This window comes from Trachypithecus francoisi, unplaced genomic scaffold (assembly GCF_009764315.1).
Source record: "Trachypithecus francoisi isolate TF-2019V2 unplaced genomic scaffold, Tfra_2.0 Lachesis_group16, whole genome shotgun sequence".
In the NCBI taxonomy this organism is placed as follows: domain Eukaryota; kingdom Metazoa; phylum Chordata; class Mammalia; order Primates; family Cercopithecidae; genus Trachypithecus; species Trachypithecus francoisi.
In genome coordinates this window covers 66,369,298-66,387,758 of record NW_022681461.1, presented here as the reverse complement: position 1 = coordinate 66,387,758, position 18,461 = coordinate 66,369,298, and the positions used below count along the sequence as shown (strand labels likewise).

At 39.4% G+C, this 18,461-nt stretch overlaps 1 protein-coding gene across 1 annotated transcript in view; it reads right to left on the bottom strand.

The window, feature by feature from the left end:
* Nucleotides 1-18,461, bottom strand: part of BRINP1 (BMP/retinoic acid inducible neural specific 1) — a 200,838-nt gene that overhangs the window by 122,444 nt on the left and 59,933 nt on the right.

Genomic DNA, 18,461 nt, shown 5'->3' with positions numbered 1-18,461 from the left:
GGTAGGAGAATCATCAGAAGACTTAGATAGATGCCAATGCTTCATCACTTACCAGGTATATCACACTGGACAAATAATGTATTCACTCAGAGCCTTTGCTACATCATCTGTAAAATGAGATACTATTACTTACCTCATATGAGACATCGTGTTGTGAATTTTAAGGCATATAGATAGTATGTTTGAATAGGAGGTAGAAGAGGTGGAGGTGGAGGAGGTGGAGGTTGCAGTGAGCCGAGATCACAGCACTGCACTCTAGCCTGAGCAACAGAGCAAGACTACGTCAAAAAAAAAAAAAAAAAAAGACACACATAAATGGAAAGGTAGCACGTGTTCATGAATTGGATTAATAATGTTAAAATGTCCATAATACCCAACTGATCTACATATCCAATGCAATCTCTATCAAAATTTTGCATTCTTTTTAGAAACAGAAAAAAAACTTAAAATATGTATGGAACTACAAAAGACCCTAAATAGCCAAAGAAATCTTGTACAGGAACAAAGATGAATGCATCCCACTTCCTGATTTTAAAATACACTGGCATGTATCACTTAATGATAGGAATGCATTCTTTTTTAGTATTTTTAATTTTATTTTTTATTTTTTAATTATTTACTTTTTGAGACTGGGTTATGAGACTGGATAATTTTTGCATTTTTTGGTAGAGATGGGCTTTCATTTATGTTGCCTAGGCTGGTCTCAAACTGCTGGCCTCAAGCAATCCACCCACCTCGGACTCTGAAAGTGGACAGGAATATATTCTGAGAAATATATCAGTAGATGATTTTGTCATTGTGCAAACATCATAGAGTGTGTTTGCATCAACCTAGATGATATATCCCACTACACGCCTAGGCTCTATAGCATAGCCTATTGCTCTTAGGCTACACATCTGTACAAGATGTTACTTTACTGACTATTGTAAGCAATTGCAATACAATGGTAAATATTCGTGTATCAAATATATCTGAACATAGAAAAGGCACAGCAAGACTACGGTATTATAATCATAGAGGACCACTGTCATATACACAGTGTGTTGTTGACTGAAACATCATCATGCAGTGTGTCACTGCATTACAAAGCTACAGTATTCAAAATAGTATGGTACTGGCATAAAAATGAACATACAGACAAAATTGAACAGAATAGAGAGACCAGAAATAAACCTAGGCATATATTGTCAATTGATCTTCAACAAGGGTTCCAACCACACACAATGAGGAAAAGGTTCTCTCTTCAATAAATGTTGTTAGAAAAACAAGAGACCCACATGCAAAAGGAGGAAACTGCAACTTTATCTCACACCATATACAAAAATCAACTCAAAATGAATTAAGAACTTAAAGGTAAAACCAGGAACCACAAAAACACAGGAAGAAAACAGGGATAAACCTTCTTAACATTGGTCTGGGCAATGATTCTTTTGGACATGACCCGAAAAGCACAGAAAACCAAAGCAAAAACAGACAAGTGGGATTCCGTCTAACTAAATAGTATCTGTATATCAAAAGAACAATCAACAGGGAGAAAAAGCAACCTATGGAATGGGAGCAAGTATCTGAAAACCACGTATCTAATGAGTGGTTAATTTTCAAAATATATAAAGCATTCAAATAAATGAACAGCAAAAGAAAGAAATAACTCAATTTAAAAATGGGCTAAGGACCTGAATAGCCATTTTTCTCAGGAAGACAGACAAATGGCCAACGGGTACACAAAAACATACTCAATATCACTAATCAACAGGAAAACATAAATCAAAACCACAATGAGCGATTACCTTACACCTGTTAGGATAGGTATTATAAAAATATGAAAAATAACAAGTGTTAGCAAGAATGTGGAAAAAAGAGAACCTTTGTACACTGTAGGTGGGAATGCAAATTTATACAGCCATTTTGGAAAACAGTATGGAGGTTCTTAAAAAAATTACAACTAGAAATAATATATGATACAGCAATCCCATTTATAGGTATTTATCCAAAGGAAATGCGATCAGTATGTTGAAGAGCTATCTGCATTCTCACGTCCATTGCAGAGCTATTCACAATAACCAAAATATGGAATCCACATAAATGTCCAACAACAGATGCATGGACACACACACTCACCCACATGCAAAGTGAAATATTATTCAGCCTTTAAAAAGAAAGAATTCCTGCCATTTGTAACATGTATGTGCCTGGAGGACATTATGCCAAATGAAATATGCCAGACACAGAAAGACAAATACTGCTTGATCTCATTTGTATGTGGAATCTAAAAGGATCAAACTTACAGAAGCAGAGAGTAGAATGATGGTTGCCAGAAATTGGGGGAGGGGAGAAATGGGGAGAATTTGGTCAAAGGGTACAAAGTTTCTGTTAAGTAAGTAAGTAAGTTCTGGAGAGTTAATATACAGCATGGTGACTATAGTTAAAAATGCTATATTGCATTCTCAAAATTTGCTAAGAGAATAATCTTAAGTGTTCTCATCACAAAAAAAGAGACAGAAAATAGTTACTGTGTGGGTGATGGATACCTTAATTAGCTTGATTGTGGTGGTAATTTCACAATGTTTACACATGTCAAAACATCTAGTTGCATACCTTAAGGGTATACAATTCCTATTCATCAATTACACTTCAATAAAACTTGTTTAAAAAAGAGAGAAATTGATAGTATTTTAGCAATTATTCTGTCCAAAACATGAATACTATAGAGGGAATTGAGGCTCAGGTTTATAATGTGCTCAGGTCACACGGTGGATGATACAGTGTTGAAGACAGAGGAGGACACAGGCTCCTTGGTTCCCAAGGCAGCTCTCCCTTCACCTTCTCAGAGCCTTGTATAGCCAGTGGTAACAAGCACAGAATGTGGAACCAGATTGCCTGGGTTCAAATCAGAGTCATATGACTTCCCAGCTGTGTGACCCTGGCCATATTACTTTTCTGAGCCTCAATTTCCCCATCTGTAAAATGGGTTAAAGGCTATAGCTGTCACAAGGGTTGCACTCAAGTATAAATGACTTAATAGAGCTATATAAGCTTTAGCTATTAATACCATATTCTGTATCATATCAGACAAGTTTATTCGTTCCATTCTTTTTGTTTTATATTTCAACTTCCTTTTTGGTTCTGAAATGAACCCTAACTGGATTCTATTTTGGACTTTCTCCCATTATCCTGCTCATTTAGGTTCAACTGGCAGCATCAGGGGTGGGTTAATTATATGGTAAGACACTTCTGCCTCCTGAAACCCCTGGTCTTTAGTATTCTTTTCCCTTGCCTTTCTAATAATTAATAATAATAATAATAAATGCCGGTTGAGCTGAAACAGAGAAAGAACTTTGTTCTGTCTGCAGGAACTCCAATGTAATCTCCATTTTTCTTTGCTGACAAGCATCCGGGCCTGGGTGCCCCAGTGCCTTTTCGTAAATCAAAAGAATATTGAACTCATTATATTGAAGCACAAGTTATCCTTTCATCGGTCAATTTGTCTGGGTCAACTATTCTCGCACATTTGTTCTGGACATCTAAAAGATAGGACATCTAACAGTCCGTCTCCAATATTACAACTGCTGCTCATTTTGTTATCCTAAAGTGATAATCTGAAATCAGGCCATTTGAATGCAATTATTAGGTACCAAAGCACTATCTTCCATCAAAGCAGTGAAAGGAATCCAAAGTCCGTCCCTCATGCCTGTAAACAGGAACAATAGGGTCTACATTTACATGACAGTGCATGGTTAACCAAGCACGTTTACTTCAGTTCCTCTTTTGAGTATTACATTCTACAGCTCTGTTGGGGGCCCGGGGGCAGGTAAAGATAAATTCCTCTTTAAGGAGAAGGAATTTGAGGCTCAGATCATTACTCAAAGATCTAACATAGAATGAAACAAGACTTGAATGCTTAAATTCTTTTACAGATTGAGATTTCTCCCACCCCTCCCCTTCTTCCTTGTGTTTAATGACCAACTTTCAGAGTATTCTCTCAGGTTATTTGAATATGTCAGCACACGACTCAGACTGTGCCTTAACTCCAAGTCCTATCTTTATTCCATGTACCTAGCATCAAATACTCGCAGCCTCTCAGACCCTTGACCTATTCTATCTCAATGACCTTCACTCTATTCTTCCAGGCCCCTGCTTCCTGCCATGATTACTCCAGAACTTGCCATTTCCCAACACCCTTCTAACTTTGACATATTGTATTAAAACATTCTAGTTTTTAACTAGTCTATCACAACACTAGCTTTTTCACCTTTTCAGGACCTCTAGGCTCATAACCCTCTCCTTTCCCTTTACGTACTATCTACTACCTGCTTTCTTTTGTATCCAACTTAGATCCAGTGATCTACCTATGCATTTACTTTGAGCCAATACTCTTTTTTAAAGTATTTGTTTTAACCGAGAAGTAAAAATTGCATATATTTTTGGAATACAATCTGATGTTTTGATGTATGTATACATTGAGGAATGGCTCAATAATATTAATTAATATATGTATTACTTCACATATTTTTGGTGGTAAGAACACTAAAAATATACTATCACAGTGATGTTCAAATGTACAATCCATTATTATTATTAATTACAGTTATTAAGTATAGTCACCATGTTGAACAGTAGATCTCAAATTGATGTTCCTCCTATCTAATTGAATTTTGTATCCTCTGACAAACATCTTTCCAATTCCACCACTCCTCACCCTAGATCCTGGTAACCACAATTCTACTCTTTGCTTTTATGAATTTGACTTATTTAGATTCCACATACAAGTCAGTACATGTGATTATATGTATTTCTGTGCCTGGCTTATATCATTTAACATAATGGCCTCCGGGTTCATCTATGTTGTTGCAAATGACAAGATTTCCTTCTTTTTGAAGACTGAATAGTATTCCATCATGTATGTATACCATATTTTCTTTATCCATGTATCCACTGATGGACTCAAGTTGATTCCATATCTTGGCTATTGTGAAAAATATTTCCATGAATATGGAAATGCAGGTATCCCAACTGCATTACAGTCATTATAAATCGGTGATCACCAACCTTATCCAAGCACTGTTTCTTAATGACCCTTCTGTATTTCCTTAATCATATCCTTTTAAAATTCTTCAGATTAATGATTTCCAAGTTTCCCCAAACACTATAAAAACTTTTGACACTCCACAGTACCCCCTTCCTCCGTGATTGGTTTCACACCCCACTTCACAAAGAGAACAGAAGCCATCAGAAGTCCCTCCAAATCTTCACAAGTGAAATCAATAGATTTATCTGCACCCACACCTCTCCTTCCCTTCGTTCCTCCTATTTCAACAAAAGGAGTAGCTCCCCTTTTACTCCTACCTGTGCTCTTTCTTTTTCCCTTCCTGCTACTTCAGAAATCGCTTCATCAAAAATAACCCCGTTCTGATGGCTAATGGGTACAAAAAATAGAAAAAAGTTAAAAAAGATTTACTATTTGCTAACACAAGGTGACTACAGTAAAAAATAATTTAATTTTATATGTAAAAATAACAAAAACAGTATAACTAAATTCTTTGAAACACAAAGGATAACTGCTAGAGGTGATGGATACCCCATTTACCCTGATGTGATTACTATGCATTGCATGCCGGCATCAAAATATCTCACGTAACCCATAGTTACATACACTACTATGTACACAGAAGAATTAAGAACAAAAAATTAAAAAATAAAAGATAGTAACCCCACTGTGTCCCACAGTGTCAGTCTCTTCCCTCTCTTAATAGTCCCCTCCCTCTTAAAACCAATGAACATAAATAAAACTTCATTTCACACCTTTGCTTCTTTTCATAGTGATGCTTCTTTTTTAAAACAGAAAAATAATAAAATCTCTACTCCCTTTTTCTCACTTCTCAACCCACTACACTCTGGCTTATATCCCTAACCCTTTGCTTAAGCAGCTCTTGCCAAGGTCAAGATTTTATAAAAGACTGTTGGCCGGGCACGGTGGCTCAAGCCTGTAATCCCAGCACTTTGGGAGGCCGAGACGGGCGGATCACGAGGTCAGGAGATCGAGACCATCCTGGCTAACACGGTGAAACCCCGTCTCTACTAAAAAATACAAAAAAACTAGCCGGGCGAGGTGGCGGGCGCCTGTAGTCCCAGCTACTCGGGAGGCTGAGGCAGGAGAATGGCGTGAACCCGGGAGGCGGAGCTTGTAGTGAGCTGAGATCCGGCCACTGCACTCCAGCCTGGGCGACAGAGCGAGACTCCGTCTCAAAAAAAAAAAATAAAATAAAATAAAATAAAATAAAATAAAATAAAAGACTGTTTTCAGTTCTTGCCTTATGTGCTATATGAGAAACTACAGCTATTGATTACCTAAACCTTCCTTCTTAAAAGATTCATTTATTTTTGCTTCCAAGGTACCAGCCATCCCTGATTTTCCTCCTGTACCACCAACCATTCCTCAATTTCTCAGTGCTTTACTCGGCACCTACTAAACAGGTTCCTTTGTGAGTGAGCATAGCTCTAAGGGTTATCACTGGTAACCTGGTAACTATAAATACTGTAACTTTTTATCCCAGCTCTCTCTTTTAAGGGTCAGAACCATTTATACAACCTCCTACTAAGTTTCTATTTGAATGTTCCAGGGAGTTTAAATTCAACAGTTTCAGAGCTGGCTTATCATCTTCAAACATGGATAACCTCAAAAAGTCTCCTTGTCTCCCAGGGCTGCCTACACTAATGAAAAGCACCATCACCCACCCAGTTGACCAAGTTAAAAATGTTCCCCCTCTCTTTTCCTTACTTAACCTAGACTCAGTCAATTTATTACTTAAGGTATGGTTTTGCCAGTCCACTTGCTTCTTGACTATTTCTTTCCTGTCAACTTTCATATTCAAACACTCACCAAATACTGAGTCTTTTGTGTTTCCTTAAAGGATCTCAGGTTATGACCATTTATATAATATTTTGAAAGAATAAAATCACAGAGATGAAGAACAAACAAATTAGTGGTTGCCAAGCGTTAGGGATTATGGATGATAGAGGATGAGAGAGAGGTTTGACTGTAAAGGGCTAGCACAAGAAACATCTTTGTGGTGAGGGAGTTGTTCTGTCTCTTGATCGCAGTGGTGGTTACATGAATCCACACATATGGTAAAATGGCATAGGACTATAAACACACATTATACCCATGGCAGTCTCTTGGATTTGATATTGTACTACAGTCACATAAGATGTAAACATTGACGAGAACTAGGTAAAGGGTACATAAGACCTTTCTGTACTATCGTAGCAACTTCTTGGGAGTCAATAATTATTTCAAAATTATAACAAATAAATACACATCTCAAACATCAACTGATGCTATTTTATTCCAAGACAGTTTCCTTTCTCACCTGGATGACATACTTTGCACCCTCTCCCATCTTTCCCCCATTAATCTATTCTTTCAATTATAACAGAAGTGATCTTTCTAAGGTGACAACCTGATCATGCTCCATCTCTGGGCAAAACTCCTAGAGCTCCCTATTGTTGTTAGGATGTAGTTCACAAATTGTAGGCTGAGAAGTCATGGAGTGCCACAGCAAACTCATAGGAGCACAGCAGGATATTTTAAGTGCTCAAGGGAAATGAAGGATACTTGACATTTATTGCGTATCACAGGAACTTCTAACTCGAGGTCGTTCACAGTTTCAACATTAGAACACAATGTATTCCTTTCAATGTTAGTATATCTTTGTGAAGCTGGGTTTCTGGCAGTTGGTACAATTTCAAAGTACTGCAAAAAATTAATGAGGAACAGAAAATGAGGGTTGATTTTATCTAATTGCAAAGTTTAAGGAGTAGTAACTGTGATTATTTAAGAATAAAATGAAAATATTGCTTTTTGTTTAGATTTTCATGTATTGTTTTTTCAAATGGTCACTAAATTTGTCACAACAAAAATACTTCATTATTAAGTTGTTTGGATCTAACTATTTAATAAACAGTGTTATTGGTTTTTGTTTTTTTGGGGGGGGGCTATGGGAATCATAGAAAACAATCATTGAAACCTTAAGAACATCTTAAAATGAGAAAGTATAGAATCCATTGCCTTAGAATAAAGTCTGAAGTCTTTTATATAACATGTACAGAGCTTCATGACTTGACCTCTCTGTTGAATTTTCTGGCCTGCGTACTAACATCTTCTCTGCCCATTGCAAGCTCAAGAACAAGTATGCCTTCCTCCAAACCCTACTTCAAAACACACACACAAACCTACTTAAAATATTTTCTTGGAATCTTTTCTTAATCTTGCAAGACCAGCTCAATGCCCTTTCTTTGCACTATTACTCCATTTTATACTTTTTTTCAACACTCCTCATACTACGTGTCGATTTGGTCGCTTTTAGTCTCTCTCTCCCTCACTACCCTACAAGTGCTCCTGAAGGGCAAAGATGAATAATCCCTTGGTGTCATCAGAGGCTAACACAGTGCATGCACATTAGTAGGGACTCAATAAATATTTGTTGGATTAATGCACAGTTGAGCACTTTTACCTCAAACTTTTATCAGCATGGAGACTTGTTTCTTTCATATCATTTGTATTTACCTCCTTCTTTCTCATACAAACCACACTTCCCCATGAATGTGATGTAGAACTAGGTGAGGTGGGTGTCATGCTAGAGTTGCAGAGAGACTGTCACAAGTGAGGATGGAGGCTACACCTTGCTGACTTTCTCTGAACAATAAACCTGCAATTTGAGGAAAAGCAAAGTTACCTGAACTCCCCACCCCCACCACACACACACAGACACACACACACACACACACACACACACACACACACACACACGAGTCTGCCTTGAAATGCTGCTGATTGCCATGGATGTGCTTGGGTGAGAAGCAATCCCTGAGGGACAAATGTCCCCTGAGCATTACACATCAAAGACAACCTGGCGAGCACGGTGCAGCAGGAACTAGAAGATGAGATGTCACAGACTGCTCCCGTCACCTGGGCTGATTAATAAATTAGACTCTTGCGAATCGTGGGACGTGCACTGTGTACATGAATCAATGTATGCTGATAGCTTAAAGAGACCTTGCCGGTATGGTGTCACATGTTCCTCAGGGCATCAAAAGTGTTTCTGTCTCTGGTCCTCTTTCTTTAGCTTCCTCCTAAAAAGTGTCTTCCGAGTCTAAGAATGGAACGAACGCTACCTTTATAGGGCACCTATGCTACAAAGCCCACTAGCCAATCATCCCCACTGCAGTTGTTGGAAGTTCCAGTAAGACATCTCAGAGTCCCTGTTGCTGGATTTGCAGGGGTGGATACTTCAGGTATTTCTTTTAGCTACTAGTCCTCGAGCATTTGCTCTGTGCTAAAGACTATCTTTTTTTTTTTTTTTTTTTTAAATTTTGAGACAGAGTCTCGCTCTATCACCCAGGCTGCAGTGCAGTGGCATGATCTCCGCTCACTGCAACACCTGCCTTCTGGGTTCAAGGGATTCTCCTGTCTCAGCCTCCCAAGTAGCTGGGATTACAGGTGCCCACTACCGCGCCCGGCTAATTTTCGTAATTTTAGTAGAGATGAGGTTTCACCCTGTTGGCCAGTCTGGTCTCAAACTCCTGACCTCATGATCCGCCCGCCTCAGCCTCCCAAAGTGCTAGGATTACAGGCGTGAGCCACTGTGCCCGGCCACTAAAGTCTATCATATATTCTCTTCTTAAATCTTCACAACAATCTTGGAATTTATCTTCATTTTGCAGATGGAGAAATTGAGGCTCACATGATTTAAGTAATGTGCCTAAGATTTCACAGGTAGGAAGTGGCAGAGCCAGGATTCAAATTAAGGTCTGCCTGAGTCTAAAGACTTGCTAAGCTATAGCGACCATTGTAGGGTTCACATAAGCTTAGACACTAACTTGAGGTTGGAAGTTTCCATCAAGGTGAGCGGGGAAGAGTCAGGTACAGATAAAGGGTGGAATACAAAGTCTTCCTCCAAGCCAGTCTGGGAATCCATAGCTAATGAGACCCAGTAATTCTTGTGCCCAGGAGGAAGGCCTTGAGAGATAAAGAAATTGCCCAGAGGCAGACGCCTGAGCATTCTGGTTCCTTTTATTAGAGATACAAAGGTATCCAGTAGCTGTAGAACTCTGCATAAAAGAATGCATCCTGCCACAGAGTGCTGAGAATGGAACTGGAGTCCATAAGCCTGGATTCTGCACAGGAAAAGGCTGCCTGACCAGTAGGTCCACAGCAGCTGTTGGTGGCACTGACTGGTATTTGAGGGTTAATGTAACCCTTCTTCACTGCCTTTGTCTTAGTTCCAGCACTCCCTTTCTCTCCCTTAAATTACTGCCACAGTTTTCTAACCCAGCTCTCTTTCTCCTTTTCTCCCATTCCTCAGGCTGCTGCCAGAGCAATTCTAACTGTATATCCGTGCATGTCAGCCTCAGGTTTCAAAGCCTTCACCGTTTTCTTTTTGCCCCCATCAGGCAAGACACAGGTTCTAACCTGCTTAACACAAACCCATTGCAAACTCTGCTAATCACACATGGTACAATTTTCCTCTGAGCCAAAACACGACCACATTAATGCATCAGTATTTTAAAAAATAAATGAATCGTAAAGGAACACATTATATTTGAATGGAATAGAAGATATCTTGATATTTAAGAAGCATCACATGTAGGTTAAGTTTTTTTTTCAGGGGTTTTTATTTCAATCATATATTTTTATCTATATTTCTGGCTAGGTTTATTGAGTGAGTGTCAAACTCAAATGTACTTGTTCACATGTATTAAGGTCAAAACTGTACGGAAACATCAACAAAGAAAAAACACTGTTCTACACGGCTATCTAGTAATATTCTGCCAATTCACTAGACTTTAAAGATTGGTTGAAATCCATGTGCTATCTCAAATTTCTTTTGTTGTCGGCTTGAAGCTGCTCTCCAACCTTATGCTCTGCTATCAGTACTACTCAAAATATACCCAAAACACATGAAGACGTATAGTTCCAGGCTTTCCCCTGTCTTCTGACTTCGCAGGTGCTATTCCATTTGCCTAAGGTGCTTCTCTCCTCACTGCATTCTCATGAATCCTAATCCTCTTTGAAGCCTATGTTCAAGACGTCTTCCTGCAGCATGCCTTTCCAAACATGCCTCTTCCTCCTCTCCTTCCCCAACTTTGCCACCTCAATGGAATGTAATTTCCCTTTCCCTACACCCACGGAGCATCAGTGGCACCTCTCAAGGCACAAGGCACTGTGGTTATTTGTTTCTCAGTCAGTTTCCCCCAAAGAGACCATGAATTCCTTGAGGGAAGGGATCAATGCTTTCCTCCCTCTATCCCCAGGAAGCAGTGCAGGGCCTGACTAGTAGGAGTTTAGAGATCAGTAAACATTTTTTTTCAAATGAATGAGTAAGCTGCAGGTGCCCCAGATCACAGATCCAGTCTCCCTTTCTTCTTTGGCCAAGATTTGGAGCACAGTATTTGAAGCCCTAGGGCTTTTCTCCATTTCTCCTCCTAATCTACCGAATCATAACAATCGCTATCTTTAGATCAGTCTAAAGACTCTGTGTCAGTCTGTCCATAGGAGTGGGTGGGCAAGTAGGCCCATTTTCAGACACTGCTTGTGACAAAAGCTGGACAATTACTCTGTAGAAATTGTAGCTAACTATGGTTTGTAACTCACAGAAGTCAATTCAGTAATGGCATGGGAGCAAAGAGGTAAAATACTGTAAACATACCAATTTGGTAGCAATAAAGCTATCACTTTTAGAATTAGAAGATCAATTTTAAATAATCAACACTAAAGACTATCTTTGAATTGGCACCAAATGGCCCAGAAAAATGTTTGCTGGATATCCTTCTCCACTTCTATCTATTCAGGGAGACCCGGATAAAAAATTTGGATTAAGCGAGGGATGTATGTGGGCTGGTGGGTAAGGAGAGATGCAGGTGCATGCTTCTCTCCAATGCTGTCAGCCTTTAAATGGCTGAAATTGACAAACATGAATATGGGGCATCATCCCATTCTCATCTTTTAAGTCAACCAGGAATGCTCTGAAGGGAAGAAAAAGTGTCTTTTAACACACTTGGTCTAAGCTGGTTTTTAGTGACACAATCCATGCATATCTGGACCTAACAATGGAGGCTGAATATCTTACTTCCTAAGGAATACTGTAGTCAGAGTCAAAAGGCACTAGAATCGGCCAGGCGCAGTGGCTCAAGCCTGTAATCCCAGCACTTTGGGAGGCTGAGGCGGGCGAATCACGAGGTCAGGAGATTGAGACCATCCCGGCTAACACAGTGAAACCTCGTCTCTACTAAAAAAATATAAAAAATTAGCCGGGCGAGGTGGCGGGCGCCTGTAGTCCCAGCTACTCGGGAGGCTGAGGCAGGAGAATGGTGTAAACCCGGGAGGTGGAGCTTGCAGTGAGCTGAGATCCGGCCACTGCACTCCAGCCTGGGTGACAGAGCAAGACTCTGTCTCAAAAAAAAAAAAAAAAAAAAAAAAGGCACTAGAATCTCCAGAAGAAGGAAGAATATTTTTTGACTGGAGTACTAGTTTGCCCTTAACCACTTCCTCTATGCAGGAGAAAGCAAAAATGGATCCACCTCTCTGCACGCATTGAACTGCCATCCTGGTCTGTGGCCATGTCTAAAAACATGGATGATTGTTTCCCCATTTTATCCTATGGACATATACTCTGGGAATCCAGTCATTACAGTGGTACCTATATTTAAGGCATCCCAATTCAAACTCATGAAGACCAAAATCTAAGACCATTTATTCAAGTATTCTTCCCACCACTCTTTTTTCTTCTTCCCCAGAAATACTAGTACAGGATTTCTCAACCTCTACACAACTGAAAGTATGTTGGATAATTGTTTGCTGGAGAAGGCCATCCCAGATCCCTGCTTACTACCCGCTAGATGCCAAAAGCACCCCCAACAAACACCACCACCAGTTGGGCACCAAAAATCTCCCCAAATACAATTGCTAAGTGTCCCTGTAGGAAGCAAAATTATCCCTGGCTGACGATAATTTTTTTTTAGCTCCTGTCTCTCCTAGACTAGTTAAATCTAAATACCTGGAGAAAGATCCAAGCATTGATTATTTTTAACTGTGCAGGTAACTCTAATATCCAGCCACTTATTTGCATATTGAATCAAAATTGTACCTAACTCAACTGTAGTTCTGCCCTCTGTTGAGGTTTGTATATCTATACCACAGGGGGAATGCCAAACTTGGGAATTTGAAATGAAAAGGGGAAGGAAGAACAAAAGGTTTGTGATGAGAAAACTGAAACTGCTCATTTTTTTCCATCATAAACCAGGAGGTAGATTTAGACCAAATAACTCAAAGCAAAAGATTAACAGGAAGATTGGCTTCCTCATCCAGTTAACCAGTTATTCAAAACAAAGAGGTATCCCTTTTAGTGTGCTCTGACGTAGGTTGGAATCCAAAGACACAACACCCAAGCTGTCAAATTTAGGCAGAGCCCACAGTTTCCTGAGCCTGCTCATCGGAATTTCAATTCCGTTGAGAAAAAGAGGTTGTATCGTTAAAAAGGTATGGCTAAATACTATTAAATAGTCTAATATTAATAAAGGTCTGTGATAAGGAGGCCTGTGTAACTCGGGGTTTTCCATATACAGGTCTGTATCATTTGGGAGGCAGCTGGGCAAGGTCAAGGATACAGCCTCTAGAATCACACTTGCCTGTGACAGGTCCTACTCTATCACAAATTAACTCTTTTACCACGTACAAGCTGTACAAATACAGAGATAATAGCAATACCTACTGCACAGGATGATTGTAAGGATCAGTTGGAATAATTTTTACGCCAGATAAAGTGCAATGCTAACCACTTAAGATTTCAATGTTAACAATTAACTTGTCACTGTTGTGATGACTATTGCTTCTTTGACTATGGGAGTCATCATGGAAAAACAAATGGGTGTTATTTTTTTCCAGAAAACATCTTTTAATATTACGTTGAACTATAGTTCTCTGTAACAGAATTAAGAAATGCTGGTTTCCACTAATTTATGCCATACTAATAGAAATCTAGTTCTTGTACTGCATGATTTCAAGATTATACCTGGAATCAAAAGGCTGAAGTCTTCTTTCAAGTTGAAACACAAGCCCCTGGAGTGGGGCAAGGGTGGGCTTCTCTCTAAACTCCTGTCTGGAAGCTGTCTGGAAGCTCCTTGAGGGCAGGAATCCTGTTCCTCACAAGATAAACTCCCCGTATACAATATCTGGCACATCTAGATGCCTAATCTATACTCTTGAACGACTGCTGTACACAGACCACATCTCATTCATCTTAGTAGAACCATTCATCCATCCCCAGCAGCATCCATTTAGCCAAGTAGCTTTACCACAAAACCTGTTATTTTTGTGAAACACAAGAAGGAATTACCAGTACAGCGGAGGAGGGCTGAGATCTATACAACTCTGAAATAAATATGCAACACAGCCAGGCAATTAGACTTGGCTTACCAAGATTTGATTTATACTCAACTTTCATGTATATATTTAGAGCTCAAAGGGAGATGCAACGTAAGCCACAAACCACTTGTTCTGCAACCAGCAGGGACAGCCACTCAATATGGAATCACCACTTGTGACATAGTGACCACCATTACCAGAACACCCCCTTTTCCCTGACTCTTCAGATCCAAAGAGTACCATAACTATCCTACTAAAACCATCTGAGAAATAATTGCTAAATTTACAGCACCTACTGATGATCTCACAGTTAGGAAAAAAAAAAAAAACAGAAAATAAAACACAAAAAGGCACTGGAAACACAGGAAAAATCTTTGGACTAACCGACTTTGAAATTACCATGAGAATAAAAAAATAATTCCTAGTAAACAACCAATATCTGAAGTGGAAGAGGGAACCACCATTCTGACATGTCTTTGTGAAGCTCCTGGAAAATTCTAAGCTCTATATATTTGAAATATAAGTTATTTCTCACCCCAATTGCATGAGGCATTTAACATCATCTCAGTTTCATAGATGGGAAAACTGAGTCTCAGAGAGGTTGAAACTTGCCCATGGTCAAAAGAAGCCTGTTGGCATTTGGTAATAAATCAGGTAACTAAGAACCAGGGAGAGTCGTGACAGCATAGAGTTAAGGACCCATGTTGGGAAGTCCCAGAAACCAGCTTTTGAATCCCAGCTGTGCCACTTTCCAGTTGTGTAATGTGAACAATGTACTCTTAGTGCCTTTCTCATTTGTGACATGAGACAATAATAGTATTTCCCTTCAGAATTTGGCTATGAGGAGTTAACGACTAATATATGTATAGTCTTAACAGAAAGTGAAAATAAATTACTTTGTTAGAATGATGATTTCGAACTCTAATGAAAAAAATTCAAGCATAAGATAACTTAAATTTTACAAGGCACTCTCACACAAACTGTATCTCATTGACCTAGTAGGTACGGCAGACATCATTATCCCTTTCTACAGAGGAGGAAATTGAATATCTGAGCGGTCATTTCTATCCATAGAAAGATCACTCTTTGATTATTCACTTTTTATGCCCTCTATCCTTCACTCCTAACTCTGAGCTGGGTGGAGGAGGGGGTGTGGGTTATGTGGGGGTAGGAGGATATATGTGTGTAATCTATTGGGTTTTTTTTTGGTCATCTCTATATTAGCAAATAATAGTACAATTTATGGATAATGATGGGTGTTAAACTCCAAAACAATAAATGTATGCATGAGTGAATGCTGCATGCATGAATTTGCCCAGGATGAGAAAGCTGGAAAGAGGTTACAGAATGAACAAAACCTGAATCTCTAGACTCCAGACCCAAAATCCTTTCCACTACCACATGCTGTGTTTTCAAATGACAATATTTCACAGAATCATGAAATTTCAGAGGTAAGAAGGACCTTGGAGACCCTTCGGCTAGCACTCCCATTTTACAGAAGAAGAACCAAAGGTTCAAAGGAGTTCCATTAGTTGACCAAAATTACACAACCAGGAGATAGGAGAGCTGGATCAGCACCCGAGTTCCCTGACTCTGAGGTCAAAAGTGCTCCCACTGCACCCTGGCAGATTCAAGAGCAGAAAACTCCCCCAAGCCTTCAGGTGGCAACTCAAGTTTGTGAGTGACAGAGCATTTACATCATGCACTCAAACGAATGCACATGTGCACAGTGTTGCTTGGCTTGTAAAGCAACATGAGAAGATGTTTCTGCTGGGTTTTAATTAAACAGGTTCTCATTGTTGTCACTAGCAGTGACTTGACCATGATTCTATGAGCAGAAGCCAGCCTCTGTGTGCAAAGGCAGGAGAAAGAAGATGGCCTTAACCTAGTTAAATAAGGAGAGAAAGCTTCTTCCCAGTTTCTTTCTGAAGCGTCCCAATCACCCTGGGTTCCAGCCAGGATTCTGGGGAGGAGGGAATTGGTGGAAGCTTGAAGTCTCGGCAGATCAGTAAGGCTGGCTCTCTAGCATCAAAAAATGTAGCACTATGGTAGTCAGGCCTTTCTCTTTTTTATGATTAAAATGTCAAGTCTGTAATGTGCTGTGTCCATGCTAGCATACAGGAAGAGAGGCACAATGGAAATTGCCTATGGACATGCTTTGTGGAAACGTCAGTGTTTCAACAAAGTGGCATACAGGAAGGAAAAAGTATCAATTCACAATTGCCCCAATGATCATGTCCTAGTTGGCTTTTGCTCTGATCAGCATCTGGATGAGCACATGTCTCTGGGTGCATATTTGCATATGGGTTCACATGCACATTATGACAAGAGTTCCGCCTAATCCTTGGACATTGTAGGTGCCAAATCAATGTTTGTGGTATTTATGATTTCCCAGTTATACCCATCCTGCACATTTTTCTTTATAGCACTTATTATACATAGAAATATGCATGTGTTTAATTAATGTCAGTCTTTCCTATGACAGCAACTATTATATTTATTTTACTCATCATTGTATCTTCTGCCCTAAACATAGTGTTGAATTTGTAGCTGGTGCTTAATAATTATTTGAGGATTAAATAAAAGAAGGAATGAATAACTAGATGACCAGGGGCCTAACTTCTGGGTTGAACTCCGTCATTTAATTAGCCATTTGACTTCGGTTAAATATTAAATGTAATTTTGGAGCTAGACAGGACCTTAGAAAACAACTTATTGGATGATTGCAAACTTTGTTTTAGGAGTAGAATCCAAAGTAAACCATACATGAAATCTTAACACAAAAGCAGATATAAACCTTCTCTAGTATAAGGGAGGTGTAGGGCTCAGAATCCTGCCTGGTCATCTCTTTGCTACGCTCCCCACATTGCAATGGTTTCTATGGCTACTTTAATCAATCCTCAGATTTTTGAATAACATAGGTTGAAAACTGCTGATCTACATCAGCCCTATCATTTGATAAATGAGGACAGTAGAATGCAAAAGATGAGGGAGCTTAACTAGTGTCACAAGACAAGTGCATGAAGAACTGAAATCAGTATCCAGAGGTCTTAATCCCCCATTCTCATAGCAACCTTTTACTTCTCAACATGTCTAAAACAACCCCCCAGATGTATACAAATGATTGCAAAGAAAAATTTTTGGAAAAAGTTTCTTAGAGCTCTGCAACACTCCACATTTGGAAGCAATACCGGGGAGGCAGCCAACAGAGTGATTGGAAGGAAAGCACTGGGGTCAGGTAAATCAGTGTGTAGAGCCTAGTTCCACTCCTTACTGGATGGATGACTTATAGCAACACACTCAACCTCCAAAGTCCTGATTTTCCCAACTGTAGAAGCCACTGCCCATCTCATAAAGGAGGTTATGAGGATTGAACATCCTCCATTCATAGCACATGATAAGTGCTCACTAAAAGGATGCTACTGTTGAATATTCTGAATCTGTGGTTCCATTCAGGGTACCTCTTATTTCAACAGCAATAACCAACACATATGGATTATCTAACATGGACCAGAGTCCCCTTTATAAAACTGCATTGTAGCCACCACCATGTGATATTATAACTAGTTAACCTCCTAAGACCACACCTAACTACACCTGAGAGAGTTCTTTGCATTCTCTTATTCATTTAAGTCCACAGCATTCACTGTGTGTTTATGGTAACAAGGCAGAGCAAAAATCACTCTGGGGATCTAGAAATGAATTCTGTACAAGTCATTCCCTCAAAGAGTTTCCAGTTAGGTGCGAAAAATACACAAGAATGCAATCTAATTCCAAATGATTTTAAATTAAAGAGGTGTCAGTGTACAGAGCTGTGGATATATCAAAGATGTGGCGGTTAAGTGGAATGTGAAAACTCTAAAATAGTTTCAAAGAGGAAAAATTTGGGCTAAGTCTTTTTTTGGATGAGTAGAATGTCAATGGTCCAAGAACCAGTACAGACCTGCTCAAGAAAAGGTTTCTTTTTTTTCCAAATGTTTGAATGTATTTGGGTAGGATATTAGGTACATCAGCAGCGTTTTCAAAACAACGTTACTTATAC